Consider the following 14226-nt stretch of genomic DNA (forward strand, 5'->3'; position numbering starts at 1 on the left):
CTGGTTAAACCAGCTTTCCTTTCTTGCTTCTAAACGTCCTCTCAATCACATTTTAGGCACATATATATGCACAGGTGATGGCAATAAAATTTCAGTTGTTAGCCAGCGCTCTGTATCTACTGTCCTTTTTTCCCGAGTTTTTGCGCTGCTCTTTCTATGTGGGCACTATGAACCAACTATCCCAAACCAAAGTACTTCTTGGTTCATATGACTTGCCAGCGTTGTCGTCATCATCACGGACATACTCTGGTGAAGAAAGGCCGCCTTACGATGTATGTTCTCTGCTAGGTTTGACCTGAAGGAGGGCATGGCTTGGAATGACACGGTAGGCGTTGGCGTGGACGCTAGCCGTGTTGGAATGTCGGACGCGCTTGGCTCGGCTTGTAGTAAGACGGTAAAGACAGCGCCGTCTTTCCTTTCTCTTTTGCTCCTTCCCTGTCCTTTATTTTTCTGGTGTTGCGCTGTAAGTACGATGGCTCGGCTTCGTGAGCTGGCGTGGGATCTTTCGCAATATCAACTAAAAGTCGGTCGATGAGCTCCACTTTGCTTCCGGTGGTAAGAAGGCTGCGGCGTCGCAATTCAGTCAAATTAACTGTACATTCACGGCGGCGAGGTCTTCAGTGGTGGCAACACGCCAGTTGATGAATGATATCGTCATTGACACACCAAGCTAGTTAGGCTTATAGCTCGTTGGGCGTTCAACAGCGTGAGGTTGGAGCATGGTGTAGGAAGGAGAGGTGACTCAACGCGGCGGGCGAGCGCGCCGAAACTTGGTTCGGCGCGGACGTGTGCGCTCGTGGGTGGTGCTGCGCGAACAGGGGCCATGTACTGCGGGTCTTCAGTTGCCACGGGCGTGAAACGCGCCTCACACTGTTCCGTATACAGCGCGTGCTTGGATTTTGGTGGCGTGAATGTAGGGTCGCTTCAAACGAAAATACCGTTTCGAAAGAACCGAGGTTCTTTGGACGTCTCGAGTTGGTGTGTGAATTTTAAGGCCGAAGCGCATGCACGCTATTTGGGACGCGACCGCGACTGTGGCTTCAACAATTCTTCGCGAAGACGCAACCATCTCTGCGAGTAATTTTAACAGAAATAGGGGCAATTAAATGTTGCGGTGCACCTGTGCTATCCACCACAGCCACGGTGACTTCGGCATACGAAGGAAATTGGAATTTCGCTGAACTCGGGCACACATATGAATCACATATCTACTTCAGTTTTGCGTTGTTACTTTTTTAAACATGTTTTTACAGTTATTCATGCCTAATAGGCGTGTTCACATATATACTTGTTTATTCCACTGTTTTGCAGAAAAATTTACCCAACAAGAAACGTTGAGGAAATCGCACACACTCAAACACCAAGCCAAATACTCTGTTTAAAACGCTTCTGCAGTCACAAGTTTTGACAGTTTTCTGAGCTTGTGTGTCTTGTTTTCCTTTCCTTTTCTCTACTTACAATACTGCCTCATCCGAAGGCCCACATAACAATGCAAGATTTTATCAATTACTTCATCTCTGTGGGTGATGCAAGGGAATGAGAGCCAGTTGTTATCTAATATATGATCAATGGTGAGATCGTAAGCATTCCTTTGCGTGCAATTTCTTTGAAACTCTACTTCTGCTGCGCGAAATAACACAAATATGTTAGTTGTGGGATGAATGAGCTTTCCAAGGGTTTTACAGTTTACGAGGGCTGCTTCAGGCATCTGCGAGTGAGCAACAGGTCTCACAAGGCCAAGTTTGCACGTTTCGCACGTTGTGCTGTTCAGCAACTTCTGGCACACAAATCCTGTAACAAAGTAAACTATGTTACAGGGTTTGTGTAACATAGTTTACTATGTAACAACTATGTAACAAACTATGGGGCGAAACACTTGTTCCTTATCGCTTTTACGTGGCCACACGCACGTCGTATGTGCTCACAGGGTTAACCGAAACTTTCAAATATTACGGATAGTTCACAAAAAAGAAAGACGTTCGATATGAAAGACGGCCTAGTGTCGGAACGAACTGAGGTGGCCGCTATCAGTTTGCGACTCACATGGATGGATGGATGGATGAATGGATATGGCTGTACCGTTTAGATCGGGCGGTGGCTAGCGCCACTAAGCCGTAATACCTAATGAACTCAAAACTATATTTATTTATTTTTTCCTTAAAAAGTGAGTTTGAGTATTCGTACTTTGCAGTGAAGAGTTTAATTTTCACTCGTGCCTTGACTTTAGCCACCAATCAGATAACCTCCTTCTAGTTAAGTCTACTTGCTTAAAGTCTATTTTGCCCTCCCGGTCCCTTAACCCCAGTGCTTTGAAAAACCCTGCGCCATCATCCTGAACTATAGGGTGAAGCCCTTTACAGAACATTATCAAGTGTTCGGCAGTTTCTTCTTCCTGTCCACACGCACTGCATACTGTGTCTACCCCTTCGTATTTGGCTCGATATGTCTTGGTTCGCAGTACTCCCGTCTTTGCCTCAAACAGTAGAGAACTACCCCGAGTATTATCATAGATCCTTTCCTTGGCAATTTCCTGCTTAAAAGTTTGATAGATCTCTAGTGCGGACTTCTTAATCATGCCCATTTTCCACATGTCAGTCTCCGTTTCCTTCACTTTCTTCTTAACCGATAGTTCTTTTTGGTTTGGCCACCTGCTGTTTTCTAAGTATTTACCAGTCAACTCCCTGGTTTGCTTCCTCCATTTTGTATCGACATTCTTCATGTACAAGTAGCTGAATACCTTCCTAGCCCAACGCTCCTCCTTCATTTCTCTCAATCGCTTCTCAAATTTTATCTTGCTGCTAGCTTCCCTCCCCTGAAATGATGTCCATCCCATATCATCTTGTACTCCCTGATTTGGTGTATTCCCGTGAGCTCCTAAAGCAAGCCGACCTATTCCATGTTGCTTAATTTCTAATCTTGCTTGAACTTCTGATCTCATGCACAAGACCGCATTGCCGAACGTCAGCCCAGGAACCATGACCCCTTTCCATATTCCTCTCACAGCATCATACCTATTGTAATTCCACAGTCCCCTGTTTTTCATCACTGCTGCATTCCTGTTACCTTAGTCGTCACGTATATTTCGTGTTCCCTCAGGTACTCGGTCCCATTGCTTATCCATACGCCCAGATATTTGTATTTATCTGTTATCTCTAGCGTGACATCCTGTATCGTAAGCTCACTACCTTCCTTGTCATTGAAAATCTTGACTGCTGATTTTTCCTTACTGAATGTAAAGTCTAACCTATCTCCCTCATTACCGCAGATGTCCATCAATCTCTGCAAATCTTCCTTGTTGTTGGCCATTAGCACTATATAATCTGCGTACATTGATGCTGGTAGTTCCTGATTAATAAGTTTTCCTTGTTTGACTAAAGAGAGGTTGAAGCCCAGCCCACTTCCCTCTAATTTTGCCTCTAATCCTTGTAGGTACATCATGAATAATAAGGGTGACAGGGGGCACCCCTGCCTAAGCCCCCGTTTTACCTCTGCAGGCTTGGATACCTGTTTTTTCTACTTTATAACTGCCATGTTACCTTTATAGATACCCTTTAAAAGATTAGTGACTACATGTTCCAAGCCTAGTGTGTCCAGTATTCCCCACAATTCCTCTTGAACCACGCTATCGTACGCTCCCTTGATATCCGAGAATGCTAGCCACAGGGGCCTGTGTTCCTTTTCTGCTATTTCGATGCACTGCGTCAGTGAGAACTGATTGTCTTCCAACCTCCTGTGTTTCCGAAACGCATTCTGGAGTTCCCCCAGCACCTCCTCATCCTCTATTCATGCCAGTAGTCTTTCCTTTATAATCTGCGTCGCCAGCCTGTAGACCACTGATGTCACTGTTATAGGACGGTAGTTGTTTATGTCAGCTTTGTTCCCCTTTCCTTTATAGATCATGCTCATCCTGCTAAGTTTTCATCCACCGGGAACTTCACCATCGATTATTATTTTGCTCACTGCCTCTCTCAAAGCCTGCTTAGACTTCGGACCTAATGTCTTTATCAGCCTAATTGGAATTGCATCTGGGCCTGTTGATGTAATACTAGGAACCATTTTCTCAGCCCTTTCCAACTCTCGTTGTGAAAATGGAGCCATTGCACCACTTGATTCGTCCTTCTCTATTGTGGTGCATAAAGCACTTCTTTGTGGCTTCGGTACTTCTAGCGCCATCTGGTAGAGAGGAGGCTAACCCGAACAAGTTCTCCACGGAGCTGCTTTGCTGCGCCTCCGAGGCCTCCCCTTCCTACACCGTGGGTCAGAGGCACGGTGACTTACTTTTCCGAAAAATGGCGGTAGCAGGTTTCGGACGTCAGCGGCGCCATATGGGAGCGGACCAGACGGGCCGGACGGGAGGAAAAGTTCTTATTCGTTAGAAAGAAAGCTCAATACAAGCAGCGCATTTGACGCTCTCCGCTCTTTGCCGGGCATTGTGGGGCGCACCCAGGGTTGCTTGACCTTCTTCAACCCACTATATCTGAAGCTGGAGCTCACAGTGGAAGCCTGGATGGGTCCCGGACGACGTATTCGGCATCGGATCGAGACGTTGGGACGTGGCCCACTGTTCGGCCACCCGATGCGTTTCTTTGCCGCTTGCCAAGAGATCCCCGTTGCTCGAGATCTTCGCTCGATCCCCGCGCACGAATACGCGCATCGTTGCGCTTCTTCACTGCAATCATCATTAATCACCATCACGGCACTACCTTCATACGTCAAATCTACCCCGCACACCGCACACGAACACTCATCGACGACGGCGACGATGACGAAGTGGCCGTGTGGCAGAATGCCGATTGTTTGAGTTACATGGTTGTTCGTGAATAATTTTTGTTTCGCCAGTCAAGCGCAGTCTGCTGCAGGCGTGCGATGGAGGTAGAGCCCTGAGGAAAACTACCGGACACCGGAATAATCACGGGTGTTGCTTCCAGGAAGCGATACAGCTCCGATAGTGGCACTAACAGTGATGACACCAAGCCCTACATCGTCAGCAGTGATGAATCAATGGACGACAAATTCACGCTCGTGACAAACCACAAGGGAAAGAGACGATTTCTGAGCACATCACCCAATTCGAGTGAGCCCACCGAGCGATCTTCGCGGAATACCGAGGTATTAACCATCCTTTTCGCGCCAGTTCTCGCTAGTGACAACATGAGACACCTTAACTGGCAATCCGTGTCTGTACAGCTAGAGGCACTGGTGCCGAATGAGGTAAATGAAGTATACGAGTGAATAGCCGCAAGAACATCCTAGCGATTGACGTCAATCATGTTACTGTGCTTGACAGATTGCGTAAAGTAACAGAACTTAATGGGATGAAAGTTCGCTCACATATACCGCTGGGCAAAGAAGTGAGCACTGGGTTGATATATGATGTTGCCTAAGCCATTACCAACTCGGACCTACCAGTCTTGATTAGGCCGGCTTCGGAAGATTCCGTTATTACAAGTATATTCGTATCGCGACATCACGATGCGTAAGAATTATACATTTAGGGGCGAATCACTTTCATCACACGTAAAAGGGGGCCACTTCCGACACGCACTTCACCCTTTTATACAGAAGCCACTTCAGTGCAGGAAGCGCACGAGGTTAGTTCACGTGAGTGGTGTGTGCACAAACTCTACTATCTGTTTCCAATGCACTGGACACCACAACAAGTACACGTCCTAGGCCACGATTCTGAAGTGCTCAAATTGCAATGGGCCACATGATGCTTCTTCGAAGGACTGTTCTTTTGTTCGAAAGGAGCTAACAATACTGAAAAAAAGGGCCAGAGATGACGTCTCATACCGAGAATCAGCTGCATCTATTACGTGATGACGGTCCCGTGGCCGGCGCTGCACCAAAGCCACCAAAACCTCGTCGCCTCGCGAAGCACGTCCAAAACCACCTCCACCTCCCCCACTCTGGCCTAGCGCTGTCGGTTCCAAGAACAGAACCACTTCTGCTAGCAGTGAAGCTCACGCTTCATCCTTATTACCCAGTCAGAACGCAGCCGTTTTAAAGGAAAATGATGCCCCTGCCAGCAATACAGGTGACGCTTGGCCCGAACTCCCATGAATACATGCGCCTGATAAGAGGCATGCCCCGCCGCGGTGGTCTAGTGGCTAAGATACTCGGCTACTGACCCACAGGTCGCGGGTTCGAATCCCGGCTGCGGCGGCTGCATTTCCGATGGAGGCGGAAATGTTGTAGGCCCGTGTGCTCAGATTTGGGTGCACGTTAAAGAACCCCTGGTGGTCGAAATCTCCGGAGCCCTCCACTACGGCGTCTCTCATAATCATATGGTGGTTTCGGGACGTTAAACCCCACATATCAATCATGATAAGAGGCATCAGCTTTCGACAGTGAGGGACACTTCATCGGTACGTCATAACTTGACGGATGAAGGACAACTTATCGGCATGGTTAACACCCTGGTCAGTGCTATGCGTGTGCTGCTGAGCAAGTTACAGACACCGACAGTTCAAAGCGTGTTGCAACTGCTTTACACCATCACTCCAGTTCTCGCAAGCCTTCAGAAGTCTGCTGCTTGAGAACGCAAGCAGCACCATCATAGATTCACCATCGGCAAGATTTGGCGTGTATGGAAACGCGCATACAAGTTAACGCTACGAATGTGCTCAATTAATTAAGACATGGATGTGACTCACCGTCTGTGATGTTAAGCACATAACTGTCGCAATAAGATGGAAAGGTGGGCTAGTTGGGAATTCATGATGGTGTGCCTCCTCTTTGCTTTGTGTCTATGTTTACCCCCGCGCTCCCAGTCCACTGAACCACATAGCTGTCGTTTTGTGGACGGCATGAGTGATATTTCTCTCCTTTTCTCTCTCTCTAACTTTTATTCCCCTTACCTTCCCCAGACGCAAGGTAGTCTACCGGGCTTAGCCATGGTTAACCTGCCTGCTTTTCTTTCATCCTCATTTTCTCTCTCTCATCGACGACGACTCGCACACTTCAGGTCAAAGTTGTTACCACAGTCGGGAATACACAGTACGTCAAAGCACAAGGGTGCGTAAAGAAGCCTGGAAATAGGGATTGAAAGAAGAAGCTTTATCGGTGTCATCAAGTGTTTCATTAATCAAGAGTACACTCCATATTCCATTACGCTCTATTCGCAGAAAGAAATCACGCAATTTATTATTTCATAAAATATATCACCACAATCCTTTCCTTCGCTCACTTTGGATTCAATCAGCATCGTACCAATTTTTTCGCCATGATCACGTGTACAAGGTCAGCGTAACTTGTCACAACACCTTAGCATTTTCACAATCATGCCTCCCTAAGACTTTATTAGATTGTAATAACCAACCTGCATCATTAGTAAGCATCACCGACGCCACTCGATTTCGGAATGCACTAATAAACTCAGAATCGTGAACTGTACTAATTGGCGTGAGTGTGAGTGACTGTTTAGTGTATTCTTTCTGGTTCTAGTTCAGTTGTCATTTAATAAAGTGTACTCCTTGCATGTAAAACTTCATCATTATATTTATCTTCATGGTAAATGTGCTTACATAATCCTGTAGTTATTTCGTTGTCCATCTACATTTCCGCTCCTCCCCTCTATAATGTACAATTGTACCCTGAGGGTTTCACAAACAAATTAAAAAAAACAAATAAAGGTACACCACCATCGTTTATGCACGGGATGCCAATTGATTATTTGCTGATTTATTTTCAACAAACACTTCTACACTTCTTGCGGGTTACTTTGTAACTTTGGGCCCGCTGCTGGGAAATATTTTTTATTGGAAATCTAGTTTTTTAGAGCTTTTCCAAGAGACTTTAGCACCATGATTACACAAAAATTTTGTTGCTTTCTATAAGCAATCAGGAGACGATGTCTGTTGTTGATATAATGGGGGAAATTGTGACTCTGATTCATTCCTATGTGAGGTTTAACGTACCAAATTCACCATATGATTATTAAAGGCGCCGTAGTGGAGGACTCCGAAAATTTCGATCACCTGGGGTTCTTCAACGTGCACCCAAATCTGAGCACACTGGCCTAGAACATTTCCACCTCCATCGGAAATGCAGCCGCCGCAGCCGGTATTCAATCCCGCGACCTGCGGATCAGCGGCCGAGTACCTTAGCCACTAGACCACCATGGCGGAGAAAATTGTGACTCTCCGGTGATTTCAACAATGCTCACTAGTTGGCGCACCACCACCCACGTGTTTTAATACTTATTCAGAAAGGCAAATAGTAATAGCAACTAAAGAGATTGAGAAAATAATCACCGAAGGTACCAAAACAAAATTGACGTACACAAACCTAACTCGATTGTATAAGTTAGAGCTTGCTGAAGTATGAGTAAAATCAACCGAAATACGAGACACAAACTCAAGAACTGGTGGGATGAGGAAGGAAAGATAGTTATAATAAGACCTCAGGAAGCCTCCAGGAAACACATGTATGCTAAATAGAGGGGTGAACCGGAAGATGATGTCGAAAGAAAATGGGATACCTTTTTGAGCTTCAAAAGGGAAGCGTCAGGTCTGATCAGTGAAAAGAAGAGAAGAAAGGGGGCCCGATGAAGGGCGGAAGTAAACTAAAAGGATAGAAAGGCAGCTGCAATGTTTTAGAACCATGTCAATTCTTTGAGTAATAAGACAAGCTTTAAACAGAGGTATTTGACTACAGTTCAAGAAGTCAGACTAGCAGAAAATGGGGCAATTGAATATGTAAAACAATGATCACAGAAAAATTTAAACACCAAGAAAGCGCTGCATGCACCGCACCAGATGACAATGCACCAATGAGCGCAGTGGCTCAACTGGGACAACAAGTGAGGGAAAGGGTAGAAAAACGTCCCAATAGCACACAAACGGGCCCTGACGGCAACCCAATTATACTAATAAAGAAACTAGGGCCAAACTCTAAGCAAACATCAAGAGAGCCAGCAAGCAAAGCAATAATGGATGATGAAGCCCTCAATGGTTGGAAACAAATACGATGAGCATGATCTATAAAAGAAAAGGGGACAAAGCTGATATAAACAACTACCATCCTATAACAGTGGCATCATCACTTTACATCAGTATATTGCAAATAGTAAAAGAAAAACTACTGACATGAATGTAGAATGAGGGAGGGCTGGATTCCGTAAACGAAGGAGGTCTGAGGACAATCTGCTTTCATTGATTCAGTGCATTGAAATAGCGGAAAAAGAACACATGCCCCTGTGGCAGGCGTTTCTAGATATCAAAGGAGATTACGGTAGTGTGATTCAAGAAGACTTGTGGGGAATACTAGACACATTTGATGTGGGAGATGGAATAACTAATCTTCTAAAGGATATCTACAGAAGTAACAAGGTAGTTATAAAATGGGAAGAACAGGTATCTGAACAGATAGTGATACAATGCGTGCTTCGACAGGGATTTCCCTTGTCAGATTTGTTATTTGTGCTGTATTTACAGGGACTGTAAGTAAATTAGAAAGGAGTCGACTCGGCTGCAGCCTATTTTTTGCCAAGCAATGAAAACACATTGAACAGTCATTACCAGCTTTGATGTAAGCAGGTTATATAGAATTAATGGCCGATAACAAGGGAAACCCACGGGGATTGATAGACATATGTGGTAATGAGGGAGGTATGATAAATTTGAAGTTCAGCAGTGAAAAATCGGCTATTTTTAACGATAACAAAGGCAGTGAGCATAAGATACAGGAACTCACGCTGGAAATAGTGGATAAATACAAATATTTGGGCGTATGAATAAACAACGGGGATGAGTACCTAAGGGAGCATGAAAGATACGTAATGAATAGGGTAACAGGAGTGCATCTGTAGTGAAAATTATGACACTGTGAAACTACAATAGGTATGACGTTGCGAGATGGATTTGAAAAGGTGTCTTGGTCTGGGGTTTGACCTTCGGCAACGCGGTCTTGTGCATGCAGTCAGAGGTTCAAGCAAGATTGGAAATTAAACAACGTGGCAAATGTAGACTTGCTCCGGGAGCCCGCGGGAATAACCCAAACCTGGGAGTTCAGGGTGACATGAGATGAACATCGTTTGAGAGCAGGAAAGCGAGCAGCAAGATAAAATTTGAGGAGTGATTGAGAAAAATGGGAGAGTAGTTGGGCTAGGAAAGTTTTCAGCTACTTGTACATGAAGAATGTTGATACGAAATGGAGGAAGCGAACTCTAAAACCCTCAAGCAAGTATTTAGACAACAGCGGGATACCATGTCAAATGTAAAGATTGGTTAGGAAGAAGGTGAAGGAAACAGGGAGGACATGTGGGAGATGGAAATGTTTAAGAAATCATCACTGGAGACCTACTAAACATTTATGCAGGAAATTGCAAGGAAAAAGATCTACGATGATTCTCGGGGTAGTTCTCTGCTTTTGGAGGCTAGAACGGGAGTATGGTGAACCAAGACGTACCAAGGAAAATACGAAGGCACAGACATGGTATTTAGTGCGTGTGGAAAGGAGGAGGAAACGGATGAACGTTTGATAGTGTTATTCAAAGGGCTCCGCCCTGTAGTCGACGATAATGGCGCCGAACAGTGAAGGCAAAACACACTTTACACGGGTAGAAATAACCAAGAGGAGGCTAACTGATTGGTGGCTACAATCGATGTGCGAGTGAAATTTAATTCTTAAACACAGAGTCATAGTACTTAACTTTATGGCTAGGTGGCGTGAGCCACCGCACGATCTAAAGGGCACAGCCGGATACATTCATCCGTCTATTCATCGTAAGTTTTTCGGTGATATCAAGAATGCACGGTCACGCTCACCCTCGACCACAAGGCTGACGTTTTCTGCAGACGCAAGCAGTTCCCCTTGAGCAAGCAAGTGCCATAACGGTACACAAGTCTCAAGGATGAGCGTACTCTTCGGTAGTATAGGCCTCGTGCGCTGCTGTTTGAAATCAGAAATGCAAGGCCACTGCGGCGGCTGTGGCCGGATTGTCCATGTTCCCTCCGCCCAGAGGCGCCTGACCACAGCAAAATAAACATGGCATTTAGCAGCGCAAATGGGCCTACACGGCGAAAAAAGTCGACTTCTATCTACTGTTTCGTGTGCGGGCTCACAACAGCTACCAATACACGGTCGGAAAAACGCCGAAGGTTCAGTTTTATCATTTACCTTGGAAATCATTCGACGCTGACGAGCTACAACGCTGGATCGCATCCATTCGGCGCGCTCTGTAAGCAGTCATGCACATGGTTTCTGTCGCGTTCTCTCAAAGTAACATTAACAAATGTACTGTTGGTTCTCTTATTTTATTTTATCAATGGTAGCCCGAATGAGGATATGTGGCTACCAGTAAGACGCATAAAAGTCATCTGCAGCGCCGATTTTGTCGGCGACAAAGTAAGAACGATAGCCAGCCATCCCGCCTTAGTACCAACGGTGTTTCCACCGTGTTACAGAAAAAGTCATGCAGTGCTGCCGGCCACAAAGCTCGACAGATACAAGAGGGAAGTGACGTTAGTCGAAAGCTTACCCGTGAAGTGGTCAGGCTAGGCTGTCACAAAATCGGTGCGATAATACTGTTAAATATTGTGTGAATGACAAATAGCGCCACTGTCATCATTAGGGTTAGAGCAGTACATGCGGAAGAAAGAAAAGGTCGATCGGGCGGGCTTCGCCATGGCTACGGCGGCTCGTCCATTCCTCAACATTTTGGTGCCGAAACTCGGGAGTAATGACCTTCGGAGGTGAGACGGAGCGGCCTTCACGAATTTCGACCGCAGTCGTAGCCCAGAGGACTTTTGTGAAGCCGCCGTTGATTGAAGCTGATGTGCGAAGCCAAGCCGTTCCAGAGAACCACAACAAGAAGCCTGGCACCTTGACTTGGTTATGTTCTAGTAACAGCACGACAACTTCAGGAAGAGACAAAAAGGGACAGGAAAGAGCGCTCACTGTCAACTGAATTATATTGAAGGTGCTACGACCACTTTTATACAAAGTACAAAAAACTGTGCTCATGCGCGACGATACATGTGTGACTAGCATTATCTAATCTTATCTGAGAAAACAATACTCTTTTTCAGAAAAGGTAACTGAGGGTGTACTGATTCATTGGTCTTTAGCCTTCTTGATAAATAATGCTTCTGAAATCTCTCTTTCATTTTTGGTTCTTGCTTTTTTGAAAAACCGTGTTTTATGAAACATAGGACTGCATTTGCATTCTTTACACTGTATGACCATGAGACTACCATAGTCATTTCTAACGTTTAACGCATGCTGTCTTGCTCGATGATTGAAGCATTTCCCCAATTGTCCTATGTTTACTTTTCCTCGTGTCAACAGTATCTCATATAAGACATTAGATTGGCATTCGGTAAATCTATTCTCGTGACGGATGGCGCAATATTGACAATTCTTGTTGCTCTTTAGTACACAGACTTTTGAAAGCTTACAAGGGGCGGAAAACAACATGTTAATTTCATATCTGCTTGCTATTTTCTTCAAATTGTGAGACACCCTATGTGCGTACGGTATAACGTGCAAAGGTTTTTGGTCATGCTGTTTTTCTCTTGGTCCCATATTGTTTATCTTGACTTTCTGCAGGAGGGCTATATTCACGTGCAACAAGTTGCGAAGCAAGGCTATATAAAAACTTATTCACTCACACACAATCCAACTCGCTTTCCTTGCACCAAAAAATTGGCATGAGTAATGCAGATTTTTTGATTGATCACACTGTGGGTATACCGTCTAAGTGACTTAGGGCTTGTGCACACCGGCAACTAGCAGCGGTCGCGTGACCATTTCTGACTAGTCGCAAGTAGTCGCTTTGTGACTGCTTTGGCTAGTCGCTTCGTGACCAATTTCTTGGTCACGCGGCTACAGTTGCAAATAGTTGGAACCAATCAGCGAAGACCAGTAGTGAAGTCAGCCTTTGTTTACATCCATGCTTTCCATATACCCTTTTTTCTGAATGCAGGAACAGCGCAACCTAGAAGTAGTTACTTCGTAACTACGGAAGCCACAAGACAAGTACAGAAAACAGCGCTTTCTTCTGTCCTTGTTTTTCGCTTCCGTAGTTACCAAGTAACTACTTCTAGGTTGCGCTGTTCCAGCATTCAGTTAGGTCCTACCAACTTGCCCAAGTTTTCACGCTTTATAACCTTTTTTTTTTCATTGCGCTGGCCCACGGCCGCCAGATACAAACGACGAGTGCGTTCCTCCATGGATGTTTGCTCGCGTCTGGCGAACGCCACCATGGCGGACACCTCACGCTAGCTAAGGGACGGTCGCACCAACCACCGCCTTTTAAAGACGATAGTCTTTCTTGGGACCTAGGACACAAAAATTTTGGTCTGTCTGTCTGTACATTTGTCTGTTTGTCCACTTGTACCAGTACCGGGTACTCGAAACCATAGAGCTGCCCCGCCACGGTGGTCTAGTGGCTAAGGTACTCGGCTGCTGACCCGCAGGTCGCGGGATCAAATCCCGGCTGTGGCAGCTGCATTTCCGATGGAGGCGGAAATGTTGTAGGCCCGTGTGATCAGATTTGGGTGCACGTTAAAGAACCCCAGATGGTCGAAATTTCCGGAGCCCTCCACTACGGCGTCTCTCATGATCATATGGTGGTTTTGGGACGTTAAACCCCACGTATTAGTCAATGAATCGAAACCATAGAGAATCCTAAAATTAACTAGAGGGGACTCTGGCACTCCGATCGTTCAGCGACCAGGGGAATGATTGGTAGTACACACATTTACTTAGTCTTCATACTTGCGGGCGGTGAATCGTACTTGCGGCATCGTTCATTGCTGGTTTCGGTTTTGTTTTGAAGGAAATAACGAACCCTTCTGAACTTTGTGACCCGATTCCAAATGGTAAGCCTAAAAAAATAAGGTTGCGAAGCGCAAACGCTGAGCATTTGCTAATTTGTTTTTCATAAGAAAAACCAGCCCCAAGCCACGCGAACACACTCGGAGCCAGAAGCAGGCCAGAAATACAAAAATGAGACAAATGTGTTGATTGATTGATATGTGGGGTTTAACGTCCCTAAAACCATCATATGATTATAAGAGACGCCGTAGTGGAGGGCTCCTGAAATTTCGACCACCTGCGGTTCTTTAACGTGCACCCAAATCTGAGCACGTGCACGGGCCTACAACATTTCCGCCTCCATCGGAAATGCAGCCGCCGCAGCCGGCATTCGAACCTGTGACCTGTGGGTCAGCAGCCGAGTACCTTAGCCACTAGGAGACAAATGTGCGAACTATACCCGTC

The sequence above is a fragment of the Rhipicephalus microplus genome, unplaced genomic scaffold, assembly GCF_043290135.1.
Source record: "Rhipicephalus microplus isolate Deutch F79 unplaced genomic scaffold, USDA_Rmic scaffold_14, whole genome shotgun sequence".
NCBI classification, from domain to species: domain Eukaryota; kingdom Metazoa; phylum Arthropoda; class Arachnida; order Ixodida; family Ixodidae; genus Rhipicephalus; species Rhipicephalus microplus.